We start from the raw sequence: 14,942 nt of genomic DNA, 5'->3' as shown, positions 1-14,942 counted from the left end.
AAAACCATTTTCCAACCATTTTCGGACGAATGGAAGAGCAAATGGGACCCTCGGGGAGTTCAGGAGAATCGTTCAACACCCCCGGAATGGCACTAATTTCGCTTCGACTCCGAGTTCGATCCACACAAGTTGTTCCACAACTTGTCCGGGCATCGGAGAACAGAGAGAGAGCAAGCAATCGTTATCGCGGGTTTGGAAATTGATCCATTTCACTCCAGCGGAAAACACGAAACTTTTCGCCCATTTTCTCGTGCGCGAGCATCATCCCCTTTTTTCGGTCGAATTCCGTTCCATTTCCCTCGCCGTTCCTGTAGTGCCGGTACCATTTTCAAACTAAAACATTTACAAAGTTCGGTTCCGGCCACCACGAGGCAAAGAGACAGAAAGAAAGAGGGACAGAGTGCAGTGAATCGTCAAGGGAGTCCGCAGGTGAAACACTGGGGACCGTCTCGCTTCGGTTTGGCTTTAAAAATTCAACCCACAACACCCAGAGGCCTGGTCCCCAGGGAGGGGAGTGGGGGCTGGGAACGAGTTGCTCCCAGTGGTGGCGATTCGGCGAGTGCCGAATGTATTATTTACATTTTGTCGTTTGATTTGAAAGCATGCCTGTTCCGGTGACTTTTCCGATGCCATTTTTGTTTCACCATCGGCATCGGCATCGGGTTTTTGATTTGTGATGCGAAGCGCCCCCGCCCCGGAGTTTCGACTCCCCAGGAATTATTGAAACAACGCAACGTCGTTTCCCCCGCTCTTTGGGGAGAGGTGGATCTAATAGGTGCGAAAGCAAATCCCGGGCCGCTGACGGATCCGAAGACAAGTGATCGATTCGCAGAACGTTTAAATTATTCCCTTTCATGGTGGCCCCTTATTTTCGGGCGATGCCAACCGTTTGATCTGAGGTAATGTTGCGATGAAATAGTAAAGATTTTGATTTCCAACGAAAGCATCAGTTTATCGTTCCCGGGAACGGCAAACGAACAACCCGTTCGCTTCATTCAACGTATAACGCATGTCAAGAAGTGTGGCAATCTCCTGGAAGGAGGATCGAAAGTAGACGAAGAGTTTCAATATCTTGGACGCTTTTACTGCCAGATATTAGCTAGCACGATCAATGGTTTTTGGCGAAATTTGTACATTTACTCCGGGATCGAGGGTACCATAATTGATTCGCAGATTTTTTCATTCAATGTTACGAAGATTTCCTGACCTTTAAAAACCGCTTTTGAGTCCACAAAAATTTGCACAATCTGAACAAAACCCAAGCATTCCAATCGTGGTACTAATCGGCTTTCGTCTGAAGAGCACGGAAAACACAATTTAAGCATTCCTGCACTGTACAAACAACTTTAACCGGATAAATCATTATTAATCGGGCTCACTCTACTCTATCACTTTCAAAATATTAAATTTTTACAGCAACTTCATTGAAGAGTGCTTCCAATCCTTCCAAATTCATATTCTTGGCAACCGCACCCTCAACATTTAACCTTCCATGAAGAGCCAGTGTCGTCAAACGCTCGTTCCTATCCTATCGTATCCTTTAAAGTGCTATGTATTAACGCAAACACCCGTGAGCATCGAGAATAATGCAAACAAAAACAGATGCTGCCTGCTGCCGCTGCCGCTGCCGCTGGCGAACTCGTTGTTTCCAGGAAACTCTTTTTGCCTCTTTTCGACCCTGGCGCAGACAACAAACAACAAAGAGACGTTTTCTGCATTATTTTCCCCCGGTGGGAAAGGCATTTTGGCATCCAGGAATTAACACCAGCTAAGGGTTGAAGGACGGTAGGCTCGGTGGGCAGCCTTTTCCTTTCATGGCAGAGTAGGTTTTGTGGTTAAAGCAAAAGTTAATACCGCACTCTCGCTAACATACGCACAAAACATCTGTTTGTTCCTTTTTTCTTTACTTTACTCTAATTCTTGTTCACACGCATGTCTTCGAGCTAAAAAACTTTTCCCTTCCATCGACGCCCATTCGCCATTCGCTCCTCGTCTTTGCCTCGCGGGCCAGGGCCACCACCATCGCCGAAAGAAGATGTAAATTGTTTTCCAAATTTATGCTCCACTCGCTCGGCAACGCATACACAACGGTTCCGGGCCGTAGCCGACCGATTCTCCAGCATGAGCTTCTTGGACGACGTCGTTACGCTCTCTGCGCGTTACCGGGAATGAATATGTTGAACCGATTTGTCTTCTCCTCGCTTTAATTTATGTCCCATTGTTACGCGTTCGCACATCAACACCTTCTGTGCACGGCGGTGGTTGCCTTTATGCGTTCACATGAATACTCCCTCCCGCGTTTCGCCAACATAGAGGGCGAAAACTCAACAATCAAAGCGTTGGTTGCGAGCACCATCACCGGAATGGCACCGCAAAAGCCACACCGAACCAACCGAACGCGGCATTCCGGTGCGATTAGTCGGCAAATCGATTCCGATTCCGGTCCGATTTCATTCGAATTCCGTTTCCGGTGCAGTGTGGTCGGATCGGGCAAAGCAAAGGAGAAGAAGGGAAAAAAAACCTGGTGACCTTTTGCCGCTCAACAGTTTTCCCGGTTTTTTCCTCCCCCGTCCAATCGCTCACTCACTCAGTCTGCGTGCCTTTCACGGCGGATGAAACCGCCACTAAACCACCGAAGCTAACTGCGGTTAGCGTGGTGAGCTTAACCCCAAAAGGCACGTAGCTGCTGCTGCTGCTGCTGCTGGGTCGGTGTGCTGTTGTGTGCATTGTTTTGTGGTTTATGGTGGGGCCCGACGGTCGCCAAGGGATTATATCGGGGTCAACGAGCAACTTCCTCGCAGATAGCTCGACCATCCCTCGACCATCGCCATCGCACCGTGGGTGGCAGCCAACCAGTGGCATTCCCGGGAACAGGTTAACCTAATTAATCCTGACGTTTCATCCCTTTTTTTCGCTCACGGAGCTTACAACAGAACCCAGTGTGTATGGGAGTGCTATAAAAGTGGACATCGTAGTCCCTGTGTCCTTCTCTTTTCTCTTCTTCTTGCTCTTTCGCCTCATACCGGAACACTTGGCTACCTGGATGGGCGAAAGGATGGCCGCTCCTTCGCGGACCGCAACTGTGACGATCTACACAGTGACCCACAAAGCCCATGAGAGAGCGAGAGAGAAAGAAAAAGGAGTAGCAGGAGGTGCGGTAGTTCTCCCCCGGGGGGTTAGGATATTATCGTCCTGGCCCTCCAAACCTTGACACGAGCCACCGGAGTAACCGGAAAGCATTAGCGCAAGTAGCGTTGTTGTAACTGGCGCTCGCGAGCACACCAGATCCTTCTCCCTTTCGTTCGTCTTTTTTGTATTTTTACTCACCACCATACGGTGCAGTGGCCTCCCCTGCCTTCCCCATGAGGTTGATAAATTTAGAACGACGCGCGCGTCTACCTCTCGAGCCCGCTAGCTACCCCTTTCCCTTTTTTTCCGGCCCGGGGTGCGACCTGAACAAAACACATGAACTCCTTCGTCGGAGCGCATCAGCACCGAACATGGATATCGATCCGTTACGCCATTTCCACCCAAAAAAACGGCTTCCTTGGCAGAGGAGGGAACGCGGTAAAAACCACGCGAAAGCGCGAAAAGTGAACAACATCCATACATCATTATCGGCACCAACCCCTCGGTCACCGAACCCCCCGCAAGGCGCACTTATCTCGCGCTCGCTCTCACGACCCGGCGACGAACGGAGGTAAACAACGGCCAATCCGGAGGGCCCACTCAAAGGTCTTTGTGCCAAGCAAAAAAAAACTGCTTGTGCCACTGCTTGTGTGTTGTGTGATGAAGATGGAGGCGCCTAGCTCGTTTCAGTTTTCATCAGGAACCGAACCACTGGCGACGAGCGAAATAGAAGACGAAAGAGGGGCACTGCAGTTGGATGTGATTGTCACGCGCGACCTTTGCCACCCATCACTGGGCACTATAGCAATACGCCCGTCACTTAGCAGCCGGTTAGCAATGCTTTGGAGGAAGAAAAACAGTTGGAAAACGAAATGAAATTGAGATATCACATGGTACAGTGCTCCGAAGTCATTCATTTCCCGTGGTTTTCAGACATTTTTCACAGTTTTGCTTCCAGGAACCTTTCAATCCGGCACCATTTACAACGAGCACACATTCATCTCTCTCTCGTACGAGTTGCGCGGAGGAAGGGAAAGCAGCAAGGATTATTGTAAACATGTGCTGCATATGTGCCACAATAATGGCCGCTTCCTACCACGACCGACAACGACGACGATGACGACCTGACGACGGATGTGACCGCGGGCGCGCATCCCCTCGCGCGATGTTAATCATAGCCATAGTGTGTGAGAGAGAAAGATTAGAGCGCTGATGATGATGATGATGATGATGATGATGGCACAGTGGAGGTAGTAGAAGCGGTGATAATACTAGTGATGAGCCAAAAATTGCAGAATGATGGATGACCTGGTGTACGACGTCGAGTACGATCGCCATCCTCTCCCCGATTTTCGCGGTTCCCCTTTCACACGAGCGAGCAGCGTGACGAGACAACCCCTTGGGCAGGAAGACGCATTTTACGAATCATTTTGACCATTGTGAGCCCCGTACGATTGTTGATTCCCCGTCGTGATGGGAATCGCGCGCGACCGCGACCGCGAACTGAACCGTCATCGTTTAGGGGCCGACATGTGCTCGGTGCGGTGTCGAGTGTGATTCCTTCCGTGAGTCCGTGATTCCGTCAGCGTCATGGTCGTCCATCGCCATCAAACGGGAAGGGCCGTACCGAATTTCGCGCTAGTTTGTGTTGCACTGCGATGATGCGTCAGGATTTTTTCCGCCCATTTCCCAATGCCACGTAATAAATTGTTTCCTCTCCGATGGAGAGAGAGAGAGATAGAGAGATGAAGTGGAAGAAGGGGGCAGTAGAGGGCTGTCAGGTGAAGAGCAACATATTGTGCTCGCGAAAGGAGGACTGCTTCCGGTTGCTAAATGCTTTTCCGTTCTGGTGCCTCTGCTGCTGGCCATACCGTGGGCGTAAGCGGATCATACACCATGACCCCAGGACCCCATACATACGAATCATAGATCGAGAGAAGAAAAACCAAACCAAAACCAACCAAATCCACGAAATCAAAACATTCCACAAAACGTTAACTCGGTCCCATTTGATTTATAGGCGGGCCCGGTAGGTGGCTCCGGTTCCCTCCGGTGATGACCATCGATGTGGATCCTGGGATTGGGTGTTTTGGCCGACAATAAATCGTTCGTTCCTAATTGACACTTGAATGGGTCTTTGCCAGGTCCTTTTCACCTTCACCTTGCGAACCAACTAGCACACACACACCCAGACTATCGCACTGTATCTGGTGGTAGATAGTGTCCCTAAAACAACCCCTCGGGCCGAGTGGTTTTGGTTAGGGGTCCCTCTGTAGACCTCTTCTCGCACTTATGAGCGCCACGAGCTGGCGGACAACCGAGTCGCAAATGCAAATGAGCCTCAGGCTGATAATGGAATAATAATAAATTATTTTAATGCAAAAACGCGAAGGAAATGTTGATTAATTACTTATTTATGTATATTAGCGGCGTTGGCCCGGTGTCATGGAGTGAGCCCGTAAGCGCCGACCTGACCGAACCAGATCCGACCGGTATAATTCTGGTTAAAGCCCCTTCCAAAGGCTTAGAATTCGCACACACCTTTCCGTGACCTACGCTTAAGCCGGCGATACATGAAGCGTAAACTCAAGCGTAAATATAAAATTAATTTACACTTGAACATGTTTACATGACCGGGTTGAGACGCGTAATCCGAATTACACTGAACTTTAATCGACTTTTGTGAGAAAAATAGAATCTTTTTTCCAAAGAAAAAGATTAAAAACGCTAGTAATGAACACTCACTATTAATGCAAACCACGAACAGGAAATGTAGTGGGGCAAATCGCTTGCAAACAGCGTTTACGCTAGGATTTATGCTCCGTGGACCTATAATCTCTTTTACATCGTGTAAACGGCAAATGTAAACTTTTTGGCATTACATTCTGAGTTTATACGAGAGTTTACGCTTCGTGTATTCCGGCCTTTACAGTGTAGCTAATTGAAAGCTGTTACATGAAGTGCGATTTCTTTTAAGAAGCCAATCAGGTACATTTTGGAATTGGAATTTTCTTTTTTTAAAACGTTAAATACATTTCGCCAAAATACACTCACAGCATGCGGTAACCCGTGGTAACCGTGGCACCGTGATGCGAGATGTTACATGATTTTAATGCTTCCCTCGGCCACGGCTCCCACTCCATGTGGTCGGCACAAAAACCTCATCAAACGTGCGTCGAACTTTCCAACGCCCTGCTCCGAGAAAGGGGAGGCTTCCGAGGGAATTGGAAATAGCTTGAAAGTGCCATTTGCTCCGTTCCACCTCCAGGGCCCTCCGCGGACCGCGCGTCGCTCGTCGAGCCGCAAGTTGACGACGAAAATTACAATCCTGCGTCAAAAACTGTCGCGTGTGTGCCGACGAACTCTTTTCCAACGTTTGATGGAGAACATGTTTTCCACCACCACCGTCAGCCCCACCTTCACCAAATGGGTATCAGCATTCGGGTTTTGGCACACGACGACGACGACGACGACGCCGTTGCCGCCGTTTTTGATCGACGTCGCTGCCGTCGCTGTTGACATCATAAATTTCCCAAGCCATCATTTATAGCAATTTTCCCTCCGCGAATAGTAGGAAAGAGGAAGACCACATCACACCCAGGCACACACAGAGATACAGAAATAGTAACAGAGACAGGGAACCTGAAAGGATAGAACGTGTTCTGTGGCTCAGCGCGAACTGTGAGCCCACCTGGGCCACCTGGCGTTCTCCTGGCACACGGTTGGCGAAATCATTTGGAACCGTTGTTGAAACAGCCCGTGGAAAGCCGGGATTTTCGTAAAGGCGAACGGAAACACACAAATGTCGGCAACCGTTCAATCGAAAGTGAAATCGAATGCCGAAAATGTTGTCACATTGAGTGGAACGGAACCCAGTGGTGCGGCGCGTTCGTTCGTTGGTTGGTTAATAAATTTCCCTCCACCATCGCGCCCACCAAACCACCGAAAAGAAGGTGGAAAAATTATGGTAAAAGTTGGTGGCAATATTTACGTCTCAATCATCGTTCAGCAGCAGCGGACGGCCACCGCGCCGAATGTAGCAAATCAAACCCGCCGCACCCCCTCCGAAAAGCATCCCCTAGACTGATGGCGTTTCAAATCGAGAGAGAGAGAGAGAGAGAGAGAGAGAGAGAGAGAGAGAGAGAGAGCGTTCAACCCGCGCCGGTATTGTAAACGCAGGACGTGTTTCATTTCCCTTAGATCCCTGAAGGCCCACAGTATGCGTTGCTCGCGGTTCAAAATTTAACTTCCAACACGAATTCCAACTTTTGCGAACCCAATTTTCAAGCTCACCGTTGCTTGCTGCGACGATGACGCAAAAGGCTTTCCCACCCGGAAGCGAAAGGTTTCCCGGGGCGCTTTTTCTCCCCCCCAAACTCCGACTCCGAAACTACTACTTCAAACCTGCCGCACACTCCGAACGTCAAATTGCGTCGGCAGCCGACGACACACTAACGAACTTCGACGTTGTGTTGCCTAGTAGCTTTTTCCCAATAACAACCCTACACCCCGCCCCCTCCCCAAAAAAAAAACCTGGCATTCCTTGCCACTTATCACCAACGCTCGGTCGCCCCTTTCGAGATTGGATTTATTTGCTCAGTAGGCACAATGTTTCGGCGGCGAATGCGATGCCTAGCCTACTTCGCATTCCGGGCACGAACTACTCGCTTCAACCAGGCCGCCAGGATTGCAAGACCGAATCTCACTCCCACCGGGAAACGGGGTTCGATTAATTGCACCTGACGAGAGACCCGCAGGGTGGGGAGGGGGGGGGGGGAGCGATGAACGATGAGGAACTACAAACAACGTGGCCACCGCTCAGGTCGCCGGCTAAGGTCCATAAAATGTATATTTATTGGCGCTCGAAACGCAAAGCAACTTAGCAAACTGACCCAGGCGCACACACCCTTTTTGGGGTTGGCGCCCCGATTACTGGGGACCCTGGGCCACCTGGAAAAGAGGTTTTAGCGTCCCGGAGTTTTCTGTTCGAGAAAATCACAATGTCACAGGGGCGTGAAAGATTTATTTCCTGCGGCCATCCATTTTGACCCATTCGACCGTGATAAGCCATCGATTGATGGTTGCATTCAACCGTTTTATGGGACCCGGGGTGAAGGGGTGGCCGTTAAGGGTGTAACGCAATCCCCTCTCCAGGAAGGTTGTTGCCTTCTTGAAAAACGCCTTTTCGCTATTTAAAAAGTACGTAAAAGCTCAATTTGTGTGCTGCTCAATCTGTGGAATGTTTGCCGTCTCTGATCATCATCCTTCATCGCAATCAAAGTCGCAGTTTCTGCGTAAATTCGTCTCCCCGTTTACAGGCAACATTCTCTCGGATCAAAGACTGATTGGGAGCTTGCGCACATCGTTGATTACTGAGCAAACAGCCTCAGCCTCATGCTCACTTGACTGTTCTCAGAAGATCCACCAGCACCAAAGCACCTAACGGGCCTAGAGCGGAAGAGCGGCTACAGAAAAAAAGGGGGACACACCTTAAAGGACTTTAAAAGCTTCAGCTGGCCCTCATCGACCTCGACGCTAGCCGGGCCGCGTTCGGCTTTGTTGAGTGACTTTGAAGGCCTTTTTCCCCCTCGACCACGGCAATCCGGCACGGTGTATCATCACCAGCCGAAGGCACGACGCACCTTTTTGGGGCCAGCGGATCCATCAAACGCCACATAAATTATGCAACGAACAAATTTACTATCAATTTCTACCCCAAAATTTGCTCCACTTGCTTGATGAAAGCTGGGCTTTTATCCAGGCCGCTCCACCACCACATGCGTCCAGCATAATGCTCAAACAGCGGGGCGGGAAACGAAAGTGACCTCCCGGTGTAATGTCCGAGGCACTGCGGCACAAGGATGCCTCGCAGCTAATAGCAATTAATCTTGGCCATTTTCATCCCTTTAGTCTTTCGTTCTTTTTTGTGTCCTTGTCTGTGTGTCCGTGTGTCCCGCGTGTGTGTGGTGGTTGCCAAAACGAAGGATAATTAACGACGACACAACCATTGTCACCGGATTGTGCCCGGGCCCTATAGTGGCCCTAATTTATACCATTTGGCCACGAAAAAAAAAATCATCACCTCCTACCTCGAGCGGGAGCAATTGTGGAAGGTTTTATGCGGCAAAACTGCGGACCCACTTTGGCGTCCAGGGGTCCAGCGATGCCTATTCAGTGGCCTATTCAGTCGGTCGGTGAAGTGGAGTGTATGCAAAGGAGGCACTATAGTGACAGTATATCAATTACTCATCATCCTGCGGCCACTCTTGTTGACCTTCGTGTCTCCATGGGCCTCATGGGATGGTGCAACCACTACATGAGGTGATGAGCTGCTATAAATACGATTAACCTATTCTGGCCCACCCGGGATTGTTGGTGGCCTATCGTTAATCCGTTTGATTGACAGTTATTATTGAGTGGCCGGGACATGCCGCTTGGTTCCTTGGGGGTATCGGGTCACATATCAATGATGAATCTTTACTAATCGAGCGGCAAACGAGGAAAGTCACTTCTTCTGCTCCTCCAGATCGATACCAGAGCTATCGCGAGTGCTCACTTGAGTGGAAAGCAACATTTGGAAACGTTCCTCCTTCTCGGAAAGAACTCAAATACACTTCTGAAAGTGACATTCCCGAACTAGCGACTGTACGCCCTTGTCTGTCGAATCACGACGCGATCGTTAATAATGCACAATGGGGAAGGAGGCAGACAGTGGCCAAAATCGATTTACCGTCGACCACGGTCTAAACGATGCCCCGTACACGGAACGCGGTTTATGGCATTGGCTAATCAAGTGTTGTGATTCATCATCTCATAGCTCACGATATCTTGCTCGCTCGCTCACTCGACTCATCGTCAGCCAATCCCCAGAAAATGGTCGACCAAAAAACACAAATACTTGACACCAACGCACCACCGCAGCGGTGCGTACGCCGCGCTAGTTCTCGAAAGTTTGCGTGACTTGTCGATGAGGGGGCGCGCCAAAAAGAAGGTTACCGGACACCTCACCTTTTTCCGGTTTCCTTTCCTCGCCCGCTGGCCACACTCACACTGTTGACGGAAATTGAATGGAGGAAGGCCACGGGGATCATGAATAAAAGATAGTGATCAATGTTGTTTCGTCCGCGTTTCTTCGGGAGTCGCACCCTTCCGATGTGTTACCAACAACAACAACAACAACAGCAACGACGACGACGACGACGGCAATGACGACGAGGAAGGAAAGCTCTTCTCAGCTCCACCACGGTTCACCTCGAAAACCCAATCTGTTCGAGCTAGGTTCGTGGTCTCCATTGGCCTCGATGGCGCACGGACGAGTGTCCATCGGCCCGAAAACCATTATACAGGACCTGCTAGCTGGCTGGCTTGCTGCTGGCCAGTGGATGAGCTTTTGTTTACTCTTTGGATTTTTTCGCTAAATTATTGATCGACACCCTGGACCACTGGACTCTGCTGGATGGCCGGATACTACTGCTGTGCCAGCATGTTGTGTCCTTGTGGTTCGAGACGGTTTATCCATGTGTGCGTGCAAGGGGAAAGGAGGGTTGATTTACAAGTTTTATTGATTGGCTTGCCAGCCGATCCCTATCACAGCTGCTACGGCGACCATCGAAAGAGCTCTGAACTTTGTTGCCGCAAACCCGGCACAACTCCCCGGTAGCTGTCGAGCTGCGGGAGCTGTTGTCGGAGATTGAAAATGACCTTAAGCACTTTATCGCCACGATTTCCACCGTCTCGGTGCTCGGTTCGACAAATAGTTGCGAAAACAATCTAGTACGGTTTGAGTAGGTTGTTTGCGATAGAACTGTATGCTGCATTGCATTTCGAAAACATTTCACGCAAAAAATCCATTTTAAATACCTCTTGAACAACATTAAGAAAACAAGAACCTACAAACGAGTCCCTCTGTGTGCGACGGATAACGCAAACAGTACACCGAGCTCTGCTCAAACAGCTCCGTCTGGCTTCCTCGGCCCGGATAAACCTCAGCGACTTCTGCTGAATCATTTCCACGGAACGATGCAACAAGTCATGCGTTGCAATCTGTCGAGAGCGAGCGAGAGATGCCAGAACTCTTGGCGAGGAGAAAGCAGAGTTTTTGCTTTTTCCCTTTTTTTCTCCTTCATTTCCGCCGTATAGCTCCTGTTGCTTCTCTTGCGCGGCAGAATGAGCTAAGCATATCCGGTGATGTCTGGCTCTACTTGCATCACTTTTGCTGCATCCTACCGGTGCCGCTTGGAAGATTAACACAAAAATAATGAAAAGCAGTTTTGCACTTGGCACTGGCGACGATCCTGGCGTGGCTGCTGCAGCACATTTCTGGCTATCTGGCGCGGATTTATGAAACAAAATCTAACATTTTGCGCTTTCCCTTTAATGATAATTCTTTTATCAACAACTAACATGAACCGGTGCGGTGGGGGGCGTCGGAGTGTCGCATCTTTGGCCGCGATGACAAACAGGCCGCCAGAAGGCTCACTGGTCTCAACTTTTCACATTCCTTCTCGTGTTTATGGATACAACCAACCACTCGCTGGCGCTGCGGTGTGTTTGGCTTCATGCAGTTTCTCGAGGACCGAGAAGCGACCCGAGGACCCCGCTGGCCAAGGATAAAGGATACTAAGGATACACCGTGGTTCCGGATGACCGTATATCTCTGGAGAAGCGGATTATTGCAATCCTTGCGGCGCAGATTCGCCGGGCCCGTTGCTACCGTTAGTACCAGCCACCGCAAATTGGGGGGGGGGGGGGGGGGGGCCAAAAGGGAGGGACGCAGAAGAAAAATGTGGGTTGCATCGTACTGGGCGGCAATAATATTTCTTCATTTTCACTCTAAAAGATACTTTGCCCTCTGGTTGGCCACAAGCGCCGCACGGGCGCCCTTAAGCCCTTCGCAACCGCAATCCGAAAGCTCAACAGCGGTGGTTGCTGCGCTCGTGCACGTGCCGTTACTCGTGGACTCGTGTTAACTTTACAGCGAAACCAAATCCTAGTGACCCATGACCGTGCAAGGACTTGAGCTGCACATACGACGAGGCACGAGAGTATTTCCAATCTGATTTACTATGTTCTGGTTTATAATATCTTGTATGTAATGACTCTGTTGTAACTGAATTCCTATTGTTGTATTATATTACTAACCTATTGTTTTTCCTCTAATAACAATAGATTCGTAAAATACCTGAGTAATGCTTTTCTCCACGGACATGGAAACGTACCTGCAATGAGAGTAGATAAGATAAATAGAATAAATAATCATCGAAGCAAACAAACTATTTAAAGAATGTGCTCTAAACCTAATCCCAACTCGTACACTAATCGACTAAGCATGTTACATGCTGTGGTTATGCTCTACAACGAGCCGAAGAACAACATGTTCGGTATTTAGCTCGCATCGCATGAGCAAATTTGCAGCAGATAACACTCTACTCCTATTTTGCAATCCCCCCCCGCCATCGCTCCATCTACAACAGCGATCTGGTTAAGCATAAATAAATGTAAATCCTCTTCTACACGTCCCTCCAACCGCTGGTGTTACACCGAATCACACGGATCGATAAAACATTCCGATAGCGGCTGGTGTTTTATCGCTCTGGCCAACACTCTGGGCCGGTCCCAGTACAACCGATAGCGACACCAGCCGGCTGGCTGGCCATCCATTTAAATTTCGGCCAAAGGATCTCGACTCCTCCGTTAAGTACTTTTCCCGCAGCAAAACGGAATGCCTCTAATTTATGTGTCATTTATCCCGTAACGATTTTCGAGGAGCTTCGGTGACAATCCCTCCCGCCGGTCGTCCTTCGGTCCTTCGACTCGAATATAATGTTGACCGAGGTTTTTGGATACTACAAAAGCTCTTGCGACAATGTTGCGAGCGAGAAGATGTAGCAGGAGGACCTCCGACCGCCGCGGCTCCTGGAGACGCAGACGCCGCTTGCCGTCCTTCTTCGTATTGGGTTTTCAGATTCAGACCCGGTGGCCTGATAAAACGCTCCAGAAGACCTTCTCTCCAGTCGTCTTCACTCAACTGCGCCGCTTCACCGACCCGCCCTCCAGGGACCCATTCACTGTGGTTCGCTGTGGAGAGTGGAATTTATAACGCACCGCACGGCGCTGGACCGCATTATTACGCCGGATTAATGAACGCATTACCATAAATCCGTCCACCGGTTTGGGCTTCGTCGGAACCCCATTGTCCATTGGAGGAGCGCGGAGTGCTTGCTTCTTCGGATTCGCGCGACGCTGGCGATGAGTGCTCAAAGCTGAAGCTGAGCTGAACGGTGTTGGGGTTGCTGTTTGAGAAAATCGATCCGAATCCGAATGTTTCAGCTATTGCTGGGCATCAAACCCGCTGTTAGATAGAGCAATCAAGCATCAGCAGATTGTGTGTCTCTTGATCGCATCTCATGCATGATGTAGTTGATGAGCGTTGAAAATGACACGTGCAGAGCCGCCAGCTACGTTTGCCAGCATTTCGCTGGGAAATTGAGGTGCCAGTACACGATAGTAACTTTCACAGCTTAGCACTAACTTTTATTTGTGAAAATGCCATTTGTGCATCCTTACGTTACAGTATAAATGGCCAACGATATTTAAATGGCTCGCTTAATAACATTATTGACATTTAAAAGTCATCGTCAGTCTATTTGTCATATAATTTTATACGAATTTCCTATTTGACTAGATAAGTAAGAAAAAACAGTGCAATTAAATTATTGCATATTTACTGCAAATCAACACGCTCTCAATTACAATTCAATATCTGTTTGATAGTTTGCCGCGATAAGTGTTTCTTTCGTGTATAAGAGAGAGAGTGAGAGAAAGAGAGAAAGAGAGAGAGAGAGAAGTCATTCAAATGGGAAGTCTTTACCATTAAAAATCATTTCATCCACTTCATCTGCTTGCTTCCCATCTCACACTAAGTCCTCCACAAGCCAAACCGGAAAGGTAAGCTTAGTAGCGCACATTAAACGCCGATGACACTCCATCAACTAGCACGCGCCCAGGATGCCAATTTAGCTGATGACTCCACATCAATCACCACCCCGTTTGGGACGGTCGCGCACCGGATCATACCACTACTACGTCGACATCGGCCACCGAGCGCCACGATTGGCAAGGAAACGAATAATCAATCCACCATTTTTCACTTTCTCCTCCCTTTCGGATAGGCGCCACGTGTCAACCAGCTGCTCCATTTCTTTCGCCGTCCAATGTGTCATCCCAAAAGCAGCATCGGGGATTCACTCTCGCTTTAACTAGTGCTCGCCCCGGCCTAGACACGTCCCTAACATATGTATTCGGTTCGGTCCGAGCCCGAGCACGAACGCGCGGCACCGCCAAGTCAGTTGCTTCAAATGGACCGAACACACCGAGCAGCCGCTGCCGGTATGTTTGATGTGCGTACGAATTTGCATGTTTTGGCACACGTTCAACCGTAAAGAGACACATTTCGCAGCCAGCAGCAGCAGCAGCCGAGCAACAACCGAGATGTCGCTCAGCACGCTGACATCAGAGAAACCACAAGCGGAGCACCGAGCGGGAGCAGCTGGTGTTGGCGGTTGTGATGTTCCGATGGCCGATGCAACAAGCGGCTCGCCCGAAATTCGATGCCGCGCGCGCACACGCCCGGGAACGCGTTTGGAATACATTGAAACAAGTCCTACCAGTTTGCGCCCGGCCACTGGACTGGACTGGACGCTGGCGGAGTTGGCTCTCACGGTTCTTCATTTCTTCCCGGTTTGTTTTCATTTTCATATTTTCTCAAAATCCCTTTCCAAAAAAAACCGACCACGGTTGGAATGCCCGGGCAT

The 14,942-nt window shown here is 49.6% G+C and overlaps 1 protein-coding gene across 18 annotated transcripts in view; it reads right to left on the bottom strand.

The window, feature by feature from the left end:
* LOC126578492 (potassium voltage-gated channel subfamily KQT member 1) overlaps positions 1 to 14,942 on the bottom strand; it is a 161,215-nt gene that overhangs the window by 96,500 nt on the left and 49,773 nt on the right. Inside the window, exon 3 of one of the 18 annotated variants that reach the window (XM_050241109.1) lies at positions 12,311 to 12,347. The exons of the other annotated variants lie outside the window; for them this stretch is intronic. The gene's annotated coding sequence lies outside the window, so the exon portion shown is untranslated. The remainder of the gene's footprint in view (positions 1 to 12,310; positions 12,348 to 14,942) is intronic. 18 annotated transcript variants of the gene reach the window in all.

The sequence above is a fragment of the Anopheles aquasalis genome, chromosome 3 (assembly GCF_943734665.1).
Source record: "Anopheles aquasalis chromosome 3, idAnoAquaMG_Q_19, whole genome shotgun sequence".
NCBI classification, from domain to species: domain Eukaryota; kingdom Metazoa; phylum Arthropoda; class Insecta; order Diptera; family Culicidae; genus Anopheles; species Anopheles aquasalis.
This window is presented reverse-complemented; position numbering and strand designations above follow the sequence as displayed.